Here is a 21846-nt window from a genome sequence, read left to right as displayed (position 1 = left end):
AGGAAGGAAGGAAGGAAGGAAGGAAGGAAGGAAGGAAGGAAGGAAGGAAGGAAGGAAGGAAGGAAGGAAGGAGGAAGGAAGGAGGAAGACAACCTTAAAGAGGACTCTTCAATTTCTTTCTGACGCCTAGATCTCCTAGGGCAAATTACCCCCCCATAACTGCTAGGTCTTTTTCCATCTCTAGATCCAACCATGGCCCAGGAAATAATCCTTATACAATGGAATTGTTTTAGTACAGTCCCCGAGGTTATGGTTTGATCACATCACTCCTGTTCAAATTTTACACATTAGTCTCTGTCTCTCATGGTTGCATCTTGACAATGTTCATGAAATCTGTCTCTTCTACACTTTTACCTTAAGCTAAATTTCTTAATGTTTCTATAATACTCTCTCATTTCAAAGCTCAAGCATGCTGCTGGTGGTGTAATACACTGTTCTGAATTATACTAAGGTGCCAACCATGGCTCATTTCTATGGTCATCCAGCCCTCACCTCATCCTTGATAAAGTAATATTTCTGAAGATGATAAAATTAATACATTTCATTGTGAAAATGAATTCTAAATTTCCAATTTCAAATCTGTATTTTGTTTCTTCATCTTTTCCTTCTTCACTTTCATCTCAAAGAGTCTAAAGCCTGTTTTGCACTAATCAATTCAATGATTGCATCCCATAATTTAGTCACTAACTGTAGGCAACAAATTGGATCCTATCCAAATGCCTTACACTAGATTCTCTAAACAAACAGCAGCATGTTGGATGAGGGACTGCAGAGTGGAAATGAAAAATTAAGAAAACCATGTGTAAATTGGAAATATTTCTTTTTTATAAGCAGATAAAATAATGTAAACACACAAACATATATGCACGTGAAAGGATAAACAATGCAGTTTATTACCTATATTTAAGATCTGTAACATTCTTTATATATATACATATAATCATACGTACACACACACACACACATATATATATATATATATATATATATATATATATATATGAATGACAAGGAATTCTGTAACTTCTATACCTTCAATACTATAGCTAAACAGTATATGCAATGAACTTTTAAGCAGAGAAATTCAAAAGGAGTTTAATTATCCTACATTTGTTATGTTCTTTAAAAAATGAGAATAAACTACTCATTGAGAATTTTATAAAAAAGTTGTATTAAGCAGGGTTTCTGAATAAACATCAGTTAAGTTCAATTAATCAAAACTCCTCATGGTGCATTCCATATTCTCCCTTGAATTGAGCAGGACAATTCCAAAGAGCAGATGGGTTTTGTTGCCATTTTCTTTGTCACAAGGTTTGTATACAATTACAGAGCACATTAGCCAGGCTCTCTCAACAGAGTGGGAATTGAGGCGCTGAAGTCCTGGACATTCCTTTGAAAAGGAATGTCTTCCAGGTATTTTTCTTTCTTATATTATTGCATTTTCATATGGATCTAGGTATGGGCAAATAAAAGCCATGAGGACTGACTGACTCTCACTTCACATTCCTGCCATTAAATAATCAGTTCGCATTAATGCAGACAGACTTCGCGTGTCTACCAAACAATAGGCCAAAGTGTAGTTGGGCAATTTAAACCCAAGCTACTAGAGCTCATTTATCATCTTTTTCCATAACCATATAGCAGTTCTTTGTAACTGAGAAAGAAGATAAATGGATCCCCGAGAAACAAATATTTACAAACCTTTTTAAAATGCTTTATAAGTAGAAAGGAAATACTCCATTATCTACGTAGATCACACGAGAACTCACAACCCTGGGTCAAGTGGTGTGCACTCTTCAATCTCATAATCATTTAGAAGAAAAAAAAATTAAACAATTTGAGATTTAAAACTTACATATGAAAATCCAAATCCTAATTATCTTCTTACCTACCTAATACAAAGGAGGCATGTTTACTTGTTGTTTCCAAATGAATTATCTAAGAAGAATTTCCTACTAATATCTCTATTAGTTCACTATTGCCACCACCCTCCCCTCCCCCTGACACACACGGCCCTTAAAACAATAGACAGAAGATAAATGTACAAACATCAAGGATGCTTTTGCATTCTTACCTCACAGACACAGTACACATTAACTGGCAATATACCTCTCTTCACTAGACTAAGTAACACTTCTTTTAAATACAAAATGAATGGGGAAAACTGCAGAAAATAAACAATAGCCTGGAGTTTTAGTTCTTGACACCACAGAAAAGGTCACAGACAAACAAGTAATGGACAAAACAAACAAACAAACAAACAAACAGCATTTTGATCATAGCTAGAAATAATGAGAATATGGCAAAACACTCCACCAAATTCCTGGCTTCTCATGTAAATGTCTTCATTAAATAAAATAATATATTACAAAGTAAAATAAGGAATATTCAATATTAAATTAATAGAAATAACAAATACTCCCTTAATACTATCTTTCCAATATGTTGTTGTTTTCTTAAACTTCACAGACTCATGTGACTTGGGAGGATCTAAAAAACTAACCAACTGCATAAAAATGAGCAGCTACAACTTGATTCTTAATCAGCTGATACTGCACCCATATTTTAAATATCATTCACTCAAACAACGAAACTTCTCAATGTTCTCACAATTAAAGAAGGTTGATGCATGTAGCTGTGTTAAGGTAATTTATTGGAATAGCCTATGACCCACACATCACCTTTAGGATGTTGTCCTTGTATAACTTTTCTTTGCTGTCATTCTTAATATGGTAAGCCTATTTAAGGGCTTTAATAGCTTTCTTCAAAAAATGAATGATAAAGACAAATGCATAATTTGAAATTTAAAGACATGAATAAACTGGAGTGAGCATTAAAGCAAAGCAGTAAGAAAACATAATGGAATGGAAATTGCTCAAACTACCTCTCTGATAGGGCAGGGCCCTCTGACATGTGCCATGACACTGAATGAAGCAGGGGTGTGTCACATGACACGTTTGGGGTTGTACGGGTCACTGTTCATTAAGCCTGCCCCTCACTCTCTCCTCTACCTGCTACATACTAATAAGTGTTATAACCTTTAGTCATTGTATTTGAAACATAACCTCTTGGTGACAAGACAAACAGAATACACTGAACTGAGGCCCTGAATTAGTTTTTATACAGTTTGTATTGAATATGCAATTTTCCATTAAGTTTTTAGACCTATCTTATTAACTTCACATAATAAATGTAAGGTAGCATGAGCCTACCCCAACACTCAGCTAAATTTCATAATCTATAAAAAGGCAAGGCATTGATTGTTGATATCAATGCCTGGGAATTCTATTATCCATATAGACTATTAATTCATCATAGGTAAGTTAGATGTTTTAACTTGAAAGTTACATCTAGATAGAACATGTTCTACAAAAGATATGTAATTATATTGTGAAGATTCTTCCATCTGATGCAGAAGAGTTTTTCAAATGATTCAAGAGCACTTAACATCACTCAGCTTGTCAAACAAAAGCCTCCAGACTTAAAATTCTTGTGGCTTTTCAAGAGAATCTCTAATCCATGCATCCCTGGCATTTCATTCTGCAACACTCCAGCTACATCTAGTTTCTATAGACGAAAATCCAAGTGAGGGCAAGAATGATGGGTCTCATGATAGACTAGCATTGGCTTTTCTCACTGTACTTAGGAGGGGGTACTTTCTTCCACCTGCATGACTCTATTTCATTCATGGTTGCACCCTTCCATTTATCAATATTTACTCCACAGTAAAATGGAGGAATGAAACTAAATTTTCCAAACCAAATGAAAAGAGGGGCTCTATTCATTGTATTGTAACCCGAAACAATGTTTTGAAAAATGGGTAACGCTACCTACTCTGCATTAAAAACAGATCATATTGATGCCTATTATAAGAAAAAGAAGTTAGATACATATGAAGTAACTAAAAGGTTTACTAATTCTAGGAAGGGTCACAACAAGATTTTTGTTTTTGTTTTTTAATTTTCTAGAAGCACTATGTAGCATTTAAATACAGTTACCTTAAGTGCCTATCACTGGTATCTATGAATATTCGGACTGAAGGAAACAAATACTTGTTGTCTTCTCTTTGTATTAATTTGAAGCACATGTGTAAGAAAATATGTCAAGAATTAAACCTGTACCATAAATATAAAAATATTTTCTGTCTATCTTTTCATTGTGAATTCAAAAGGAATAATCTAAGCTCTTGGTAATTTGGGTGGCAATATACCTGCACATTAAATATGCGTTGAAAAGGTTAAACATTAAAGTCAGAGAAACATATAGATATGCAGCTCAGCAGTAGAGTACTTACCTGACATTTTCAAGTTCCTGGTTTCAAGCCCCAGTCCCTCCCACACAAAAAGTAATCAGAGAAAAAGAATAGTTAGAAATATGCATGTTAGAGGCAGGCGGATTTCTGAGTTCGAGGCCAGCCTGGTCTACAAAGTGAGTGCCAGGACAGCCAGGGCTACACAGAGAAACCCTGTCTCGAAAAAACAAAACAAAACAAAACAAAACAAAACAAAACAAAACAAAAAAAAGAAATATGCATGTTATTGCAATAATTAAATTTGCTAGAACCAATAATCCATGAAGTGACAGAATGACCCATGGAGAGTCTGAAACATATGTACATGTTTCAACACACAAAGCATTCATATTATAGCAATATTATTTCAGGACTTTTGCTCTGCCAACCTCTCTATTATACCAATCTCAATTATAGAAACCCAAAGAAGGGAACCAGACTAGATCTGTTACTCTCTTCCATGCCACCTGTGCTTGAACAAGCTGGGCAGCAGTTTTCCTGGTGGAGCCAGTCTACTTAGTAGAGATGTAAGCATATCACCTATCAGCTTATAGGTGATAGCACATAGAGAAGAAGAAGCTTCCTTGAGTAGAGGAGACAGTTCTACTGCATGGGAAAATATTCACGGGACTCATCCAAGGTGCATTCTATGAGAAGTCACAGGCAACCTCAGTAAGTTAGAGAAGTAAGCATAGAAAATCATGGTACAAACATGTGCCTTCAGAAGACTGAAGCAATCATGTGTTGATAAAATAGACACAGAGAATCAAGATGTATGTAAGACGGGGGAGCTCTTGAATATATGAAAGACTTTTTGGTAAGCTATCATTTATGATTAAGAAAAGAAGAATTCTTTTTAGAGCCTGAACAGTTATCAGCAGGGCTAACTGGATTTGATGTTATAAAGGGTTTAGATTGTGACATCAAAGTGAATTTATTAGTAAAATGTAAAAAAAAATTACCATATACTTTCATACCAGTAAGATGCACACAATAACATGACCTTTCTGTATTTACCATAAGGATAATATTAGCATACACATTTTAGGTTACACCACAATAGAATGATATTAGATCTGAGGCATCATTGTCACCTTTGATCTAATTTCCTCATTTTTAAAGTAATCATTTTTTTAAAATAACAAAAAATTCCATATACATATAAAGTTGTAAAAATATGGCATGTAAAATATCGGCATTATTTCTTCACGTAAATCATCAAGCTTGTGATAATGTCCCTCAACTTACCTCTTTGTATTGTAAAAAAATAGTCATATTTATATAAAGAACAAGAATCGTCACTTCACTCTATTTCTTTCTAGCCCCATCTCTCCATGGCAAACTAGATCATGCTATGAGCCATAAACGGTCCTCACATAAATACATCCTAGGTCATATGAACCTGAAGTTTACACATTTCAAAATCCTTTTTGAGAATACAAATTTGTTAGGTATGTGTGGAAGTGTATTTTATACTTAAAGAAATTTCATTTGACTTGGAAATTAAGATTATGGCAGTTCTATTCATAGCATAGTTTACCCATACCAAGGTCCACACAATGCCTGTGGCCATTGAAATGTATGGGAGGAGAGCCTTAGCAGGGCATAGCCATTTTCCCCAACTATGATTGAAAAATCTCAACTTTGTGTGCATTACACAATGTGAGGCACTTATGCATATTGCTTCAGCTGCTATCGAGGCATAAGGAGATTAATGAGAGAATTTCAGCAGTTGAGCATGCGTAGCTTCCAGGAAAGTTGTTGCTGAAAAATAACAATCAGTGCAGGGTATATAAGTATCAATCAAATTCTTGAACTTCCTGTGGTCAACACATGCTGGTCCCCTCTAAGCTAAGAAATCATCCAGGAAACTAGCATCTGTTTTACTCTCCATCTCTTTAGTCCTTACCTTCCTCTTCCTTCTTAGACTGTTACAGTAACTTCTACTTTCTGTATTAACTGTGGAATCCAAGGCTTACTGCCTCATTCTGCTCACCTAAGCCTAGTACTGCTACCTTCTAGCCTCTGTACAAGCTTATCTAGTCCTAGAATGCTCTCGGCCTCTGAATCTTACTTCTGAATAAGCTTACCCTTTCTTGTTCTTACAGAACTCTGGCTGACTGGTTCAACTCAGCTGTTCTGGTTCAAACTCCCCTCTAATCTGACTGATTCAATCTGTCTTCTCTTGGCCTCTGGCTGAATTGCTCTGCTTGGCTTCATACTAACTCTAAAAAAAAAAAAAAAAAAAAAATCTGTTCTAATCTTCTATTTCATTCCCATTCTCAAGCTTGTTCTGTCTTCAACTTGTCTCTGCAAAACTCTCTGTCTAAAACTGCCTTCTCCCTCTCTTTGCACGGCCCCTCATGTACCTTCCATTTCTAGTGAGAGCTGGGCACATATTCTAGTCTGTCAAATCTTCTTCTGAGTCTTCACTTTGTTTGCCACTCAATTAGACATTCCTTTCAAACATGGGTGCTTACTTCTAGAAACTAGTTTTACTTTCATTGTTTGGAATTAAAGGTGTGTACTAAGGGTATGTCTGTAATCCAAGCAGAGTACCCATATTACTACATTAAGACCTCTCTATACCAGATATTTTCCCCATATTTGTGTTTGCATATTTTGCACAATAGGTATTTGTTCTATTGTATAAAAGATTTTTGTTACACTTTGAAAAGCAAATAATGTCTACTAGTGCTGAGTATACATTTATTCTCAGTAGGTACAAAACACCTTTTATGATTGCTTCTTGGGGACTCCAAATAAGAAAACTAATGTATTTTTCTATCTGAGAACATCTAATGTAAAAGCAGTTCTCTTATAATAAACCCAGAGTTTTCTTTTTATTTTAATGAATATTCCAAGGTCTTTCCACCTCTCCCTGTTGTCATCAGACAGTTTTCATGTGTTGAATAAAATACTCAAGGTGTGATTGGCTGTAACTACTGTGTAACACCACAGACTCAGACTTAATTTGAGTTCCAAAGAAGATTCCCAGTTTACAGAAACTCCTCCTTGGACATTTCCTTGTAGTGGTTTATAAGACTTGCATTGTCCCTTCCTGTGGTATTTAATTGACATTATACAGCATAAATCTTATTTGAATAAGAGTTACGTCATAGACTCATATGTTTGAATACGCAGTTCTAGTTTGTAGAACTATTTGGGAAGAATTTGGAGGTGTGGCTTCATTAGAGGGGTCAGGCTTTGAGGTTTCAAAAGACTGAAGCAATTCCTATGGTACTCTTTGCATCTTGCTTGGAAAAAAGATATGAGTTCTCAGCTGTTCATGCTGTCATACTCTTGCTCAACAACAATGAGCTATAATTCTATGAAACTGTAACTTCAATTAAATGTTTTCTTTTATGAATTGCCTTGGCCATGGTTTATATAACAGCAATAGAAAAGTAACTAAGATAGAAGTGGCACTAGAGAATAGACACTGCTATGACATATCTGACCATTTGGGGGGATGTTTGTTTTGTTTGTTTGTTGTTTTTAAAAATATGTGAGAGTTTATTACTTTAGACTAAAAAAAGGAGTTGAATGCTATAAGCAAACATAATATAGACTGGACCATCCTAGTAGGAGCTTGGAAGACAGTAGTGCTGAGAGCAATATTCATGCACTAGTTAGGCCGATCTCAAGAGATTTCAGACAGGACAATATTAGTAACAGTGGTATTTCGTCAAAGAATGTAGCTGCTTTCTGAACTTGCCATAAGAATTTGCCTGAGGTTAAGTTGAAAAATAATGGACTAATATTTTTTTAATGAAGATTTCAAGAGAGCCTAACATTTACTCTGTGACATGTTTATTAATGTCCACTCTTATACAAGCCTACAATGACAAAAAGAACAATTGGGCAGAGAGAAATTCAAAATGTATAGTTTAAAGAGAAAGAAAGAGAGCCAGAGAATTTAATTTTGGGGTAAGGTTTGACTGAAAGAGAAAAAAATACTAAGTAGAAGCTTGATCTAGTCGGAATAAAGGGTAAGACAAAATCCAGGTAAGTTTCCAGCTAGTAAGAAGAAAACGTTGAAGAAATTTTCTGCTTCTAAACAGCAACAAACTAAAACCCTGCAAGTGAGATTCAAAAGGCCAGAATGCACTCTAAGTGGGCAGGAGACAGAGACAGTGTTGTCCACATGGTTCTGGCGTTAGAGTCATGAAGGACACATGAGTAAAGGGCTTCACATTTTCCTAAAAAAAAAAAAAAAGAATCCCTGAGGCCAGCCATGCTTGAGGCAGGGGAATCTCTGCATGAGACCCTGAGAGCCCAGTGCTGAAGCAGTAAAACAGAAGCCATTGAAGGCCCCAAGATGTTAGAGGTGACAGAGTCATGGGATATCTGCCAAGGAAAGATAGAGGGAGTGGACCCAGCAGCCCAAGAGAGAGAAGTATGCTGTATGCAGCGAAGCAGTAAAAAAAAAGCTATCTAAACTGTTTGACATGAGACTTAGAGCTACAAGATTTGCTAGTTTTCCATTTTGTTTAGTCCAGTATTTGCTTTATCCTCTAAGAATTGTATTTTCTGTGCAAATGCCTTTTGGAATCATATGATTTGGCTTTTGATTTTACAGGAGGCTACAATTAAGAGATTACTTTGAATCTTGGAAAAGACTTTAGACTTTGGAATTTCAACAGTCTTTAAACTGAAAGACCAAGGAGATTTTGAAGTTGCCCTATATGCGTTTTGCATTATGATACACCCCTAAGTCTCTGGAAGACCTCCATATTCTTATATGGTTGAATATGTAGTCCTCAGTGTGTGAAACTATTTAAGAAGGATTAGGACATCAGGCATTGCACATAATTTACTAAAACATTCTCAGAGATGGACTACCTCATATTACTGATTTTAAATAGAAAAATAAACAATAGTTGAAACAGAAAAATAAACAAAAATAGTTTAAACACGGGATCAAAACAATGCATCAAAGAAAACAAGTCCTTTTCTTTAAGCACAAGCAAATGTAACGAATAAAACATGTCCTCCTCCTGTGGTTCTTCAGGCTTTTCTCTATGGCTGATTTGTTTAGCTTGTACTCCTCGAGTAAACACACAGAGAAAATGATAGTAATAGCTTAGAGTAAATCATGATAGTATCTCATTAAGTGCTAATGCATACTATTAAAAAATTATTAAAAAATAAATAAGCTGAATTTAATTCAGTTCCAATCCTCAACTGTCAATTATATAACCAGTATTCCGATACTCAAAGGATGATCACTAATAAAATTTCCCAAGTAACCACTTAATGATATGCTATCTATTAAAAGAAAAAAATATATACATATGAACATATAAGACTATATCAACTCTATTATTGGTCTACATTAATATCTATATTATAATAGTATACTATTATATCATTATATTATTAATATCATTATGGTATGTATCAATGTATAATATATTATTAACATATTACTGACATATATCAACACATTATAATATTAGTATTAGCATTACTAACATATATACAGTCACATTACATTGCAATAAGAATAATTATATCGATAATATTGCAGCAATAACACAACATCAACAATACCACCTATAGTATAAGATAACATTGTTTACTTTTTGATATAAATCATCAACCATGATAAGAATAAACTAATGTAGTTATGATTTTTTGTTAAAATATTCATATAGATTTATGAATTATAAGTATTTATGAAGATATTATTTGTATAAATAATATATCTGAATGATCAAACAACTGGACTTATTTCCTCTGAAATACAACCATTTTGAAAAAAAACCTATTTCTCTTCTAGAACAGAAACTCTATGATGATATGTTTTATATCCATTTAGTAACTAGATGACACTCAAACCTGACACCATTTTTGACACCTGGTCATTGAGTTTGTCCACAAAGTCCATTAGTCCTCAACATTGCTCTCCATCCTCTGAGTGACTCATAAGATAACATTCTCCATCTTGGATTTGGAAGGGTTGTGCAAATCAGGATTTCTGAGAAAATTTTGCAGCTTACCACTAACAGTGTTTTCTATCATTTTTTCTTCTTTAGTTTTTATTCATAATCATAGACTTAACTTTGCAATCCAGCTAGATTTGAAGGGGAATGAGGAAAATATGGAAACCAAAGGACTTCAGTGAGAGCAGAGATTACAGGATATTGCGAGAAGATGGGGTAGGGGAGCTCTCCTGAGCTACAGAAGGAATGGTTTGATGGGTAAAATGCCTGCAAGTCAAAAGAAATTAGAGTTGTCCACATTTGGAAATGGTGATCTTCTTGCTGGTCTCACTATTCCTGGACCCAGAATGCTCCATGGCTTCACAATGTTCATGCCTTCTTTCCCCTTCCTAAAAACCACATGCTTGCCATCCAGCCATTCAGCCTTAACAGTGAAGATAAAAAACTGGGAACCATTTGCGTTTGGTCCAGTATTTGCCATGGACAAGATGCCAAGACCTGAATGCTTCAAGATGAAGTTCTCATCCTCAGATTTCTCTCTGTAGATGGACCTGCAGCCAGTGCCATTATGGCATGTGAAGTCACCACCCTGGCACATGAATCCTTGAATAATTCTGTAAAGAGAAGAACCCTTATAGCCCAATCCTTTCTCTCCAGTGCTCAGAGCATGAAAGTTTTCTGCTGTCTTTGGAACTTTGTCTGCAAATAGCTTGAAGAAGATGCAGCCCAAGGGCTCGTCATTGGCCATGATGTCGAAGAACAACGTGGGGTTGACCATGGCTGCAAGCAGCGAAAAGTGACAGTGGTGTCTGCAAAGCCGTCTTCCATCATTTTTTTTAATTTTTTATATTTTTTATTAGGTATTTTCCTCATTTACATTTCCAATGCTATCCAAGAAGTTCCCAATACACTCCCCCCCCACTCCCCTACCCACCCGCTCCCACTTTTTGGCCCTGGCGTTCCCCTGTACTGGGGCATATAAAGTTTGCAAGTCCAATGGGCCTCTCTTTCCAGTGAGGACCTGGAGGGCATCATCCTGAGTGAGGTAACACAATCACAAAGGAACTCACACAATATGTACTCAATGATAAGTGAATATTAGTCTTCCATCATTTTTAAAGGACTTTTATTCACTTTCTAGCTCCCTTCCAACAGAAACAAGCATGAACATCTGTTCTAGTTCCCACCAGACTGGTTAATGATACAACTTGAAGATGACCAGAACAGCTATTCTCTGTCACATTAACATATATGATTTTTGTGTAAAACATTACAGTGTGAACTCACACTGTGTGTGCTCACTTTGCTCCTACACTCATGTCCTGCTGTACACAGTTAGAATCCTAAGTCCCATCGGCACAGAGAGAGGACCTTTCTTTTGCAATACTTATCTCTGTGCTTTGGATAGTGAAGGTAATGTATGGAGGACCGCAGTAACTTTTGTTAACCAAATGAATAAAATTGTACAAAACACAGTATTAATTAGAAGTACTCATTCTTAGAAAGACACATCAATATGTGTACAAAAATTATAACAAAATTAAGTGGATTTCTTGGTCTTGGTAGTAAGCTTCATTCTGTGTTTAAGAGCACCCTCTAATTCAACATAAACAGTGTTCATGTTGATGCAGAGACTGAATCATCAGGTACAGGGTCTCCAAAGGGCTATTCCAGAGCCTCTAGTATATATTATGGTTTTCAGTTTACTGTTTTTATGGAATTCCTGGGTATGCAAGCAAGTGGGTCTATGAATCCATAACTTCTCCTGGACTCTTTTCCTTCTATTTGTTTTGCCCAGCTCCAACATCAGAGCTTTTATCTTATTATATTTTATTTTGTTATAATTTTTATTATTTAAGAAAGGGGATGTTAGAATTCAAATATCAAAGATAACATTTTGGCATTATCTTCTCTCAAAATTAGAAATGTATATGATTGCCAGACTGTTGCGGCCGGCCAGCAGCTCGCAACGAACTGTTCAACTGAGATGGCAACTCGAGCTGAAAGAGAGGAACTAGACAGGGCGAAAGAAGAAACGGAGCCAAGACAATGGTCACTCTGATCAAAGCTCTATTTTACTTGTTCCGACACTCAGTTATGAAGGAAGGGGGAGGGGACCCGATTCCCGCCAAATAGTCTCGGGGTCCAGTAGCAGGGTGAGCACGTGTGTGGCTCCAAACAGCAAAGCAGCACGGTCCAGCAGTGGGCATGGCAGAACGAATGAGCAGGAAACTCCACCCCTGAGCAAGCAGGTTCCAGGCTGGGGGAGGGGAGACTACACCAGACAGTAAATGTTATCCAACTGTGAGACTAAACCTAATTCCATTTTTCTAAGAAGAGTATTTTTCACTAAGAGTTTGAAGGGGTTGACAGAGGGTCCTGGAAGATGAAAATGATCAAAGTACATTATGTGCATTATGGAGTCATCTTAATAAATGTATTCTTTCTGCACAGAGCACAGGACATAAGGGATCAATAATGCTTACTTCCTTTTTTCCTACATTTAAATTTGCTAAGAATAGGAAAACATACATTTATATGGGCTTGGAATAAATAAACAAAAATATCCAAATTTTAAATTCTCCACTAGATCTTGATGTAACACCATGGTTATGTAAAACCTGCATTACATGGTCCTTCCTCATAGCTCATAGCATGGAAAGTGGTGCTGAAGGAAACCAGGAAGTTTCATCTAAGTTCACTCCTTTAAACCTCAAAGTAAAGATTTTTGCATGGGAAGACCATTATTTAGAAAATATACAAACAGAAAGAGATGGCACACAAAAGACAGAGGTGTCATGAGAACAAAAGAGATGCTAAGCCTAATGCTACTCAGAGGTTCTCGAGCTGTAGACTGTTTTAGCCCACACGGCAGAGTTGGAGTCTGATCTACCTCCTAGTGTGGGGTTTGGGCGTCAGTTTGCAGATGTCGTTGAATTATCAATCCTAGCAGACACACAACCCGGGTCCAGTGTCACTTCTCCTCATTATGTTAATAGTTAATACATGCAAATGAAAACACTCTAGCAATTTGATTTCTTTGAAGATAGTTTGCATATTGTCTTAGCCATAATGACTGTACACTTCTCTCAGCCTCCATTTATGCAAGGGGAGTATAGTTCATTTTTATCAGCTCAAGTTCATTTTGGCTGCTGTTGGAATGTATGTGCCTGTTTCTTTTTTACCTTTAGCCTAATTACCATTCAGGTACCATAAAGCAGATTTTTCATGCTATTGGTGTTTTTCTTAATTAAGAAACAAATGAATTCTCCCTAGCAAATAGATGGAACAACAGAATAAGATGCCAGAGGCTGATGTTCTATTTCTTAATTGAAGCAATTCTATTGTTTGGTGTCGGCAGTGAGGGGCAGAAATGTCATAAGTGTAAAATGTTAATAGTGCAAAAATAACATAAAAACTACTTTTAAAAATAAAGAAAGCATACAAAAAATGTTGTAAGAGCCTGGAAAACACAGATTTTTATCCATGTATTAATTCTGACAGTAACAAAGTACTTTCATTTACCAATCCCTCACACTGAGAGAGCTCATCTTTTTTCTACCTGTAATGAAATTTCAAGGTACCCCCCCATGGTCCAGCACGGTAACCCTAAAATAAGATGCCTGTGACTTTTGAGACATCACTTCCACTTCTCTAGAGTGAGGAACACACCAAGGAAACATGGTGCTCAGAGGAGTCTCCACTCACCTGTGACATCTACCTGGCCTACAGAGTGGCATAAAGGTAATATATTTTACCCTTGAATCAAGCTGTGGACAGATACCTCCCATTTGTAACTTCAGTCAGCTCTCAGCCTATTCCATGTGAAGTCACTTGGATTTAAATCCGTTAGTGTTCTTTGAATAAAGCAATATGCATAAACAAAAACACCATCTAGACTGATATGCTTTTGTAACTAATAAAAGCAATATTCTAAAATATGACGTCTATATATTCATTTCTACATTTCTGAATTTTTGATGCCATTGATAAACTTATCTTTGATGAATTTTAGTTGTCTCAGTCATGTTTTGGATAGCTCTAACTCAAACTTAGTAAAAGGTAAGTCTCATTCTTACATTGTATTGATATGAAAATGGCTCCTTATCTAGTTTGATCCTATGTGGAGAGAAAGGGCCTTACCTAGCTAACTTGCTATATCATAAGTATCAGAAGGAAGAGTGATAAATAGGAAGGTGCCTTTTCTTTAATGTTTACCATTTCTTTGAAATTGTGATTATGTCATTTGCCATTTACTTTTTCCAAACTCTCATGTTTGCACCTCTTCCCTCTCCTTTAAATGCATGGCCTATTTTCCCACTGCTTGTTGTTAAATACATACACATATGTGTGTGTACATTATATTTCCAAATACAGAAATACTACTTATTCAGTCTGTCTGATGTCATTTGTGTGTATGTTTTCAGAGCTGACCATTTGCTATGACATAATCATCTGGTGAGCTCTTCCGTGGAAAGCACTGTTTCTCCTTCTCTCGGCCTGTAGTTCTGTGTGTAGAGGTGAGGCCTGTAATTTTTCTAACATCAACTTTTTTATGAGAACACAGTACATTGGAGAGTGCTTTCAGATAGTTCTAAAAGGATAATCTGTATGATCTGAAAAATAAATACTATAGAAAAATTTAACGTGAGGTTATTTTTAAACTTAACAAAGTACAGAGCGTACTTCATGACTCTTCATTTCCAGTGCTGATCAGATGATTAGGATTTAAGGATTCACATTTCTAGAAAAACCATATGAAAAAGTTTAAAGTGTTTAGTACATTCACAAGACTTGCATTGTATGTCATAGTCTGATGTTTTTTCTTTTTCATTTCACCACATAAAAAATAAAAAATAAATAAAATAAAACCGGAGTGAACATTGACAAGAGAAAGATTTCACTTCAGTGTCCTTGCTGCGATGTTATCAGAGGCCTGACTGTGCCCAGCAAATGAGGTCACTCACAAGTCCATAAAACGTGGTGTGGTACATTGCATTGTTTTTTTTTGTTGCATAAAGGATTTGACCATACAATCTTTGAAACAAGGCCCAGAGGTAAGACATTCCATTATCTCACTTGAATTTCCATAAAATTGAGATGATTGGAAGGGAAAAGAAGAGAGGATAATTTTATGTGTTAAGATTTTCAGACAAGTTCTACAACATATGTAAACGTAGACTAGAACAAGTAGAACCTTCCCTGAGTGTTTCTAGAAACCCGAGAAACTGTGGTATTTTTCAAATTATTCCAGACTAAAGATGACCATTATCAATCTCAATCCAGTAGCACAACTTTGAAAAAAAATTCTCCCCTTGCCTTGCAGCTGTGCAAAGCTGTTGCTGTCTCTCTCCACCCCCAGGCTCCGACTTGCTAACATAGTGTCCCTGCCAAATTCTTGGCACTGGAAGTGAAGGGAAGAGGCCATACCATAATGTGTTGATAATGAGGAGATAGAAATAGCAAACCAGCTGTATTGTCCTAATAAAGTATGTCTGGGATTTAGAGACACAACAACTATGTGTTCAGGTCATCCAAATGCATTTCTACCAACTGGTCCCTTTGATGACCTTTTCAGATATCCCCCCAAATACCTTTTGTATATTAAGTCCAGAATTGGCTGGAAAGGCAAAATAATGAAAACCTCACCACTAACTTTTCCTATAACAATTACTATACCCAAGGCGTCTTTGGAATACTTTGTTAAGTACCCACCATTTGATATTTAATACCAATAAATTAAACAATGTAACAGATTTTCTAGCTTTTCATAAACATTGTTCTGTAACTATATTTTTTCAGCAGTATATATTGATTTGGCTGTTAATTTGTTTTGTGCAGAATTCCTCACTCAAGTTCAAAAATATTTTCCTCTTTGGCAGTTTATTATTTACTATTCTTAAAAAATGCATTAAGGTTGTCTGGGGAAAATCATTCAAATGCTTGTTTGGCAGGAACTGTGTAATAAAATTTACTGCAACCAGAAAATATTACAAAAACACTGTGTTTAAGTATTTGTTTACTAAGAGAAGAAACTGGACAACTTTAATATTATAGTTCAAATATCTGGAGATATTTGTCAGCACAGAAAAACAATTTCTTTCCACAGACTCAACTTTCAAAAATGCCAAAATTAAAAGAAAAGTTTTATTCATGCCTTGACACTGCACTAAACTCTTGCCATACATGATTCATTTAATACTCTCAACACCATCATGTAGATTCCTCTAATTACCATTACTTTACTAATGGAGAAAACTCAGTCATAGTGTAAATAATTTCCTCAAGGGTAAAAAGAAGTGGGTCCGAATTCCAATACAAAGTTGTAGACTTTGAAAACTGATAGCCTACCTCTCATAGGGCCTGGCTGTGTAAGCCAGTCTTCCTCAAAACAGGAACATACATAAAAGACTTTGTAAAGTACACCCTGGCAAATACTGTCTGATAGACAACTATCATGTTTGGGGCCTTCAAAGTTAATATATAAGTTAAACCCTCATTTTTAAGTAAACCATTTTCAAAATTATCTCTTTAGAATAATCAGAGATCAGGACTAACAGAATTCCATGGGCTTTTACGGAGAAGGCACATATCTTTGGATTATTGCCACCCAATTCTGAAGGTGATTGTAGTAACAACAATAACCATGAGGCCCACTTACCCCAGATATTTAGTAAAATAATCTGGGCTTTGTCATTTTAACCAGATCATCTTCAATACTATAACCTGTAAGGCCTATCAGTAAGTCTGTATGAGTCTATTTTTAGTACTAACCACTAACTTTATCATCAAGAAAACCACTTGAAGCTTTTAACAGTTGATGGCTGGTACATCAGCAAGACACACAGGAGCCAAAATGCTTGACAGCAAGACATATCTCAAGCAATCAATGTATTTCTTTCCAAATTGTACCCTCTGGGCATAAAGTCCTCACAAAATGTTACAAGTATTTGTTCATATATATATATGTTCAACTTGTGGCCATTGGTCCAGGTGCTTCCCATAATGGCTACAAATGTAACCAACACAAATATAAACTGCTTGAAAACAATCTGAGTTTGTTTTTTTTTTTTTTTTTGCATGTCATTTATTAGTAAATAGACTGGATAGTTTTCCAAGCATGAAATTGGGAGACGAAAATGTCACATCACAGCAACAAAAGGTTGGACATGCCTTCTAGAACAAGCATCTTGACAGACTCTCAGATGGCTACATATAAAACTATAATAAAATCTTCAATACTATATAGAGCGTTCAGAGTATATGTGAATGAAGTGAGAGAAAAAAAATACTGACCGTTTTGGGTATTTGTGTCAACAAAATAAAAGTCCTAAATGCTATAAGTCCTTAACATATAATAGACTCAACACGATGCATTAGCTTTTCCAGATTCTAGGTTCTTTCAATGGAGAGAACCAAATATTTTATAATTTTCTCCCAATTCTACATTGTTACTTCTATCCTAACTTTGTGTCATCTATTAAAATTATTTAAGTCACGATATTTAATTCTCTTTACCTCCTGTCATAATTACCAGACGGATCGAGGTGGCATTTATGAATTGCCACTTTCTCATTTCCTTCGTTGCCACTCTCTGAGGTCTCAGTGAGGCTCTGGGTTAGCGCCCCGCCCAGGCCATGCCCCGCCCAAGTCATGCCCCGCCCAAGTCATGCCCCACCCAGGCCATGCCCAACTCATTTCCTGCTTCTGCTGCTGGCACTGCCCACCAGAACTCATGAGAAGGATACAAAATCCATTCTAAGGTGCAAATTTAAAATAATTTTTTAAAAAGAGCACCACACTTAAAATGTTTGGCCTGGAACCAGTTTCAACCAACCTTTTTAAAATAATCTGTTTATAAACATATGGATTAAAATGAAAAGCATCATGAAATCACTTGGCAGGAAAATACTAGATTTGGAGAAAGAATAATGATTTGGAAAGAAGCAGAACAAAATTCTGAAGTCAGTAAAGCAACATAATGGAAATGAACTTCTCTTTGTGAAATAGGGCCTAGATTACTACATGGGAATTTTAAGATGTTTTATCTAAAAACCTAACGATCATATACTATTAATATGAGGTTAATTACATGACCATGACCTATGCTGGGAGGAGAGAAATACTATACATTTAAGGGGAATATATTTCAAATCTTTTTAATGTGTTATTTCCTTTTCTAAAGTAAAAGAGAATTTAATCTCCACTTGAGGGCCTACTTTTGTTATATTCCAATGGAAGCTTAGTAAAGACAAGACTAAAATTATCATTACGGCTGTTTCTTCCTCCCTATGCTATTGTTGGAATTAGATAGAGCTTGATTTCTTTTTAATCAGTTATTTCCTCTCATTCTTTCCAACACTGGGCAGCCTTTCTATCCTCACAACTACACAGCCAAGGAGATGAGTCACAAGTTGTCCTGGCAATAGATACTTAGTTTCTTCCCCAAGAAATTGATATTCTCAACTCCACTGCAAGGAATTAACAGCATCATGTCTAAAGGTGTGGCAATATGTGCTCCTTGCCTTTCTTATGGATATCAATCTGTAACCATATGAAACTATAAGAAACTTAAAACTAAGCATTAACACCTCTGGTGAAAAGGAAAATTATGTGCTTTTTCATACTCATACTCTGATTCTTAAGAGATAAACATCGATCTTTTTCACATTTTTTTACAGAAACTTTTCATAAAAGAGAAATATGTACTAGCCTATCTGCTCATGCTTTTTTCCAATACAAATATTTTTCTTTTTTTATTTTATTTATCTTTGATAGATTGCCATATTATCACAGAAACAAATCTTTGATGTTTTATAGTTCATGAGCAAGGCAAAGCTTAATTTTATTCAGTCTATCTGCTATTAATGGTTATTTAGATGATTTTTAATTTTGAACTGTAATAGACCATGAGGTAACAACAAGCACACATGTGTGGGTATCAGTAAAATATATGGAATTTCTGGTTCTGAGAGCGTATGCACAATTTTCATTGCTATGGAATTCCCTATCATGTTCCATTGAAGGTGTAACAACTGGAAATCCCATTATCTAGCAATCGGCCCATTTGCTACTGAAAATGTGTCCCCCATAGTTGGTTATAAAAACTAGGCTAATGCATATAAACGAACGGGAAGCTACTAGCAAAGACAATCTCATGAGTTAAGCACAAACAGATTCAATTAAAAAGATACCACTCTGTTCATCTGTTTTTGCGTGTGTTGTGCTAGCCGCAATAAAATATTCATATCAAACTACTGAATGCAGGGTGATTATTGTAGACATCAGCTATGGTGTGGTTATTAAGTCTGAGTGTAAAAGTTAGGCCATAGCACAAAAGGTCTAAAGTTGAATTTGAGATAACAATAATTGTTAAAATTTAACAAAATGGAAGTTAACTGAAGCTTACTGTCAACTCACAAGCCCCTTGCTCCATACTCTTTAGAAATGATAATTTGGTGAGGTGATGAGATTGCCAAGCAAACTCAATACATGATAATCAGACTTATTTAACAGTTTGCAGTGGCCATCAAGTACGGCAATGATGAGGCCAAAGTTCCTAGCATGCATAGAAAGTTCTTTGAAACATAAGCCAGCTCTCCAGCTGTATTCTTTTCCGTTTACATCAGATGCCCAATAAATTTTGACAATACCATGTTCTGCAATATGATTTTTGCTTTTGGTCAATGTATTGATTTTTCCAAGATATAACGTTTGTTAATCTTCATGAACAGCTTGACTGGAGTTAGAGTCATTATGAAACACTTCTTGGTGGGTCTGTGAGGGTGTTTACATAAAAATTTAACAAAGGAGAGATTCACCTTGACTGTGAGCAATATCAACCCATTTTTAATTCCAGACTCAACAAAACAAAAAGCGATCTGAGCTTTTTGCTTCAACTCTGCTTCCAGATTGTGGATGCAGCGTGACCAGCTGCCTGATGCTCCTGCTTTCATGGGATCCACAAGCTGTGAGCCAATATTAACTCTTCCTCCTTGTCTTGAGTACTTGTCATAAAAATAAAGGTAAATAATTGTGACTAAAAATTAACTAACGCTATAATATATCCTGGATAAAAACTTGTGCATGTGTGTGTGTGTGTGTGTGTGTGTGTATGCAGTAAAAATACAGTAAAGTAATGGGCCTGATGGTTATTTAGAGAAAAAAAAACATTAAAGGATACAAAAGATCATATTCTAAAAGATCATACTCATGATATGAGAGGCATATGATAAACCAGATATGGAAATCTAAGGGAGGAATAATCCAACAGAGGTATCTTGGAAGACTCAAGGAGCAGAAGACCCATAAGGTGTAATATGGTGATGTTGCTTATAGAGATGCTGGGAAGAATAGTGATTCTTCATGTTCCTCTGGTGATAGAACTTTCAGAGGACGCTGGAAGGCTTAAAGCAGCAAGGTGGTATTATTAAAGATTTTTTAATAATCATTTTGGCATTTAAGGTAAAATTGTCTCTCCTCCATAAGATTGCCATAAGACTGCAAAAGCTGATAGCATAGATAGTACACACAATTTAGAGTGGATGTGATGTTTTAAAACCCAAGAAAGTTCTCCTTGGAAAATTCTTGAATATAAAAAGTTTTATAAAATGTTTGGAAAGTCCTCAGAGACTCTTTAAAACCTATGGGTCCCAGGCAAAGAACCCTTTATTTAATGTTTAATAGCAATTATTTTTTTCAGACAATAAGAACAATGTACTGTTTTGTTCCCCCACAATATCTAGATTATTTCCCAGTAAAAAGACTCTAGAGCTGATCAGTATTTAAAGAAAACAGATTTCCTGAGATCTGACTTGAAGATATTCCATATCTAAATATCTCTGTTCTTTCTTAAAAATTGACGAAGACCAAGAAACAACAAAGTAAATATCTAATCATTGCATCAAAACTCCCCAACTTTTCCTCAGAAGGCCCTCCTAAAGCTGTAGGATGAATCATGAATTTTCACTCTAGGCAAGCTTTGAAGCCCAGCTCTCCAGCTAATGACAGCTGATGGCAATTTTTAGAAGCAGTATCATAGTCCTATATTTCAAATTTTTACTGAATACTCAATATATTTAGATACACTTTAGTATATGCGTAATTTTGTATCATACTTTTATGCAAATCTTACATAGTAGTTTTGTTTCAACATTTGTCAACACAAATACACAAGCAATACATTGTATTTTTATGGCATCTGATAACTGCACCACTAGAGTTTAATACTTTTCCCAGCATCATTTACAATCCGCTTTTGAACTGTCATATAGAATGATGCAATAGTTATCTTTTTGCCAACTTGAGTTTTTAAAGTATAAATAATTATTTTTAAATACAAATTTGAAATCATGCATGCTATACATTATATGTAATATATATTATACACGTATAAAGTTTGTATTATATAACAAGATAGAATATCAAAAGAAAAAATAATAAGGAAAGTAAAGACAGGAAATCTATAAGAAATGTGTGCACACAGAAAAACAATGGTACTGCCTCGAATGCAGTATCATTGTAACTATATAACTGAGAAATGCATCAGCAACTGGTATAGAGATCAAGCTAAGACAATCTACTTCCATTCTCCTTTCCCTAAAGGAG

General features: G+C 35.5%; 1 protein-coding gene and 1 pseudogene across 2 annotated transcripts in view; both read right to left on the bottom strand.

The window, feature by feature from the left end:
- The window catches only part of Zfpm2 (zinc finger protein, FOG family member 2), a 437880-nt gene that overhangs the window by 403390 nt on the left and 12644 nt on the right, over positions 1-21846 (bottom strand). The gene's annotated exons all lie outside the window — the stretch shown is intronic.
- LOC110310303 lies at positions 10325-11079 on the bottom strand (annotated as a pseudogene).

Source organism: Mus caroli, chromosome 15 (genome assembly GCF_900094665.2).
Source record: "Mus caroli chromosome 15, CAROLI_EIJ_v1.1, whole genome shotgun sequence".
NCBI lineage: Eukaryota > Metazoa > Chordata > Mammalia > Rodentia > Muridae > Mus > Mus caroli.
The sequence above is the reverse complement of the archived record's forward strand: the minus strand, read 5'-3'. Positions and strand labels throughout refer to the sequence as shown.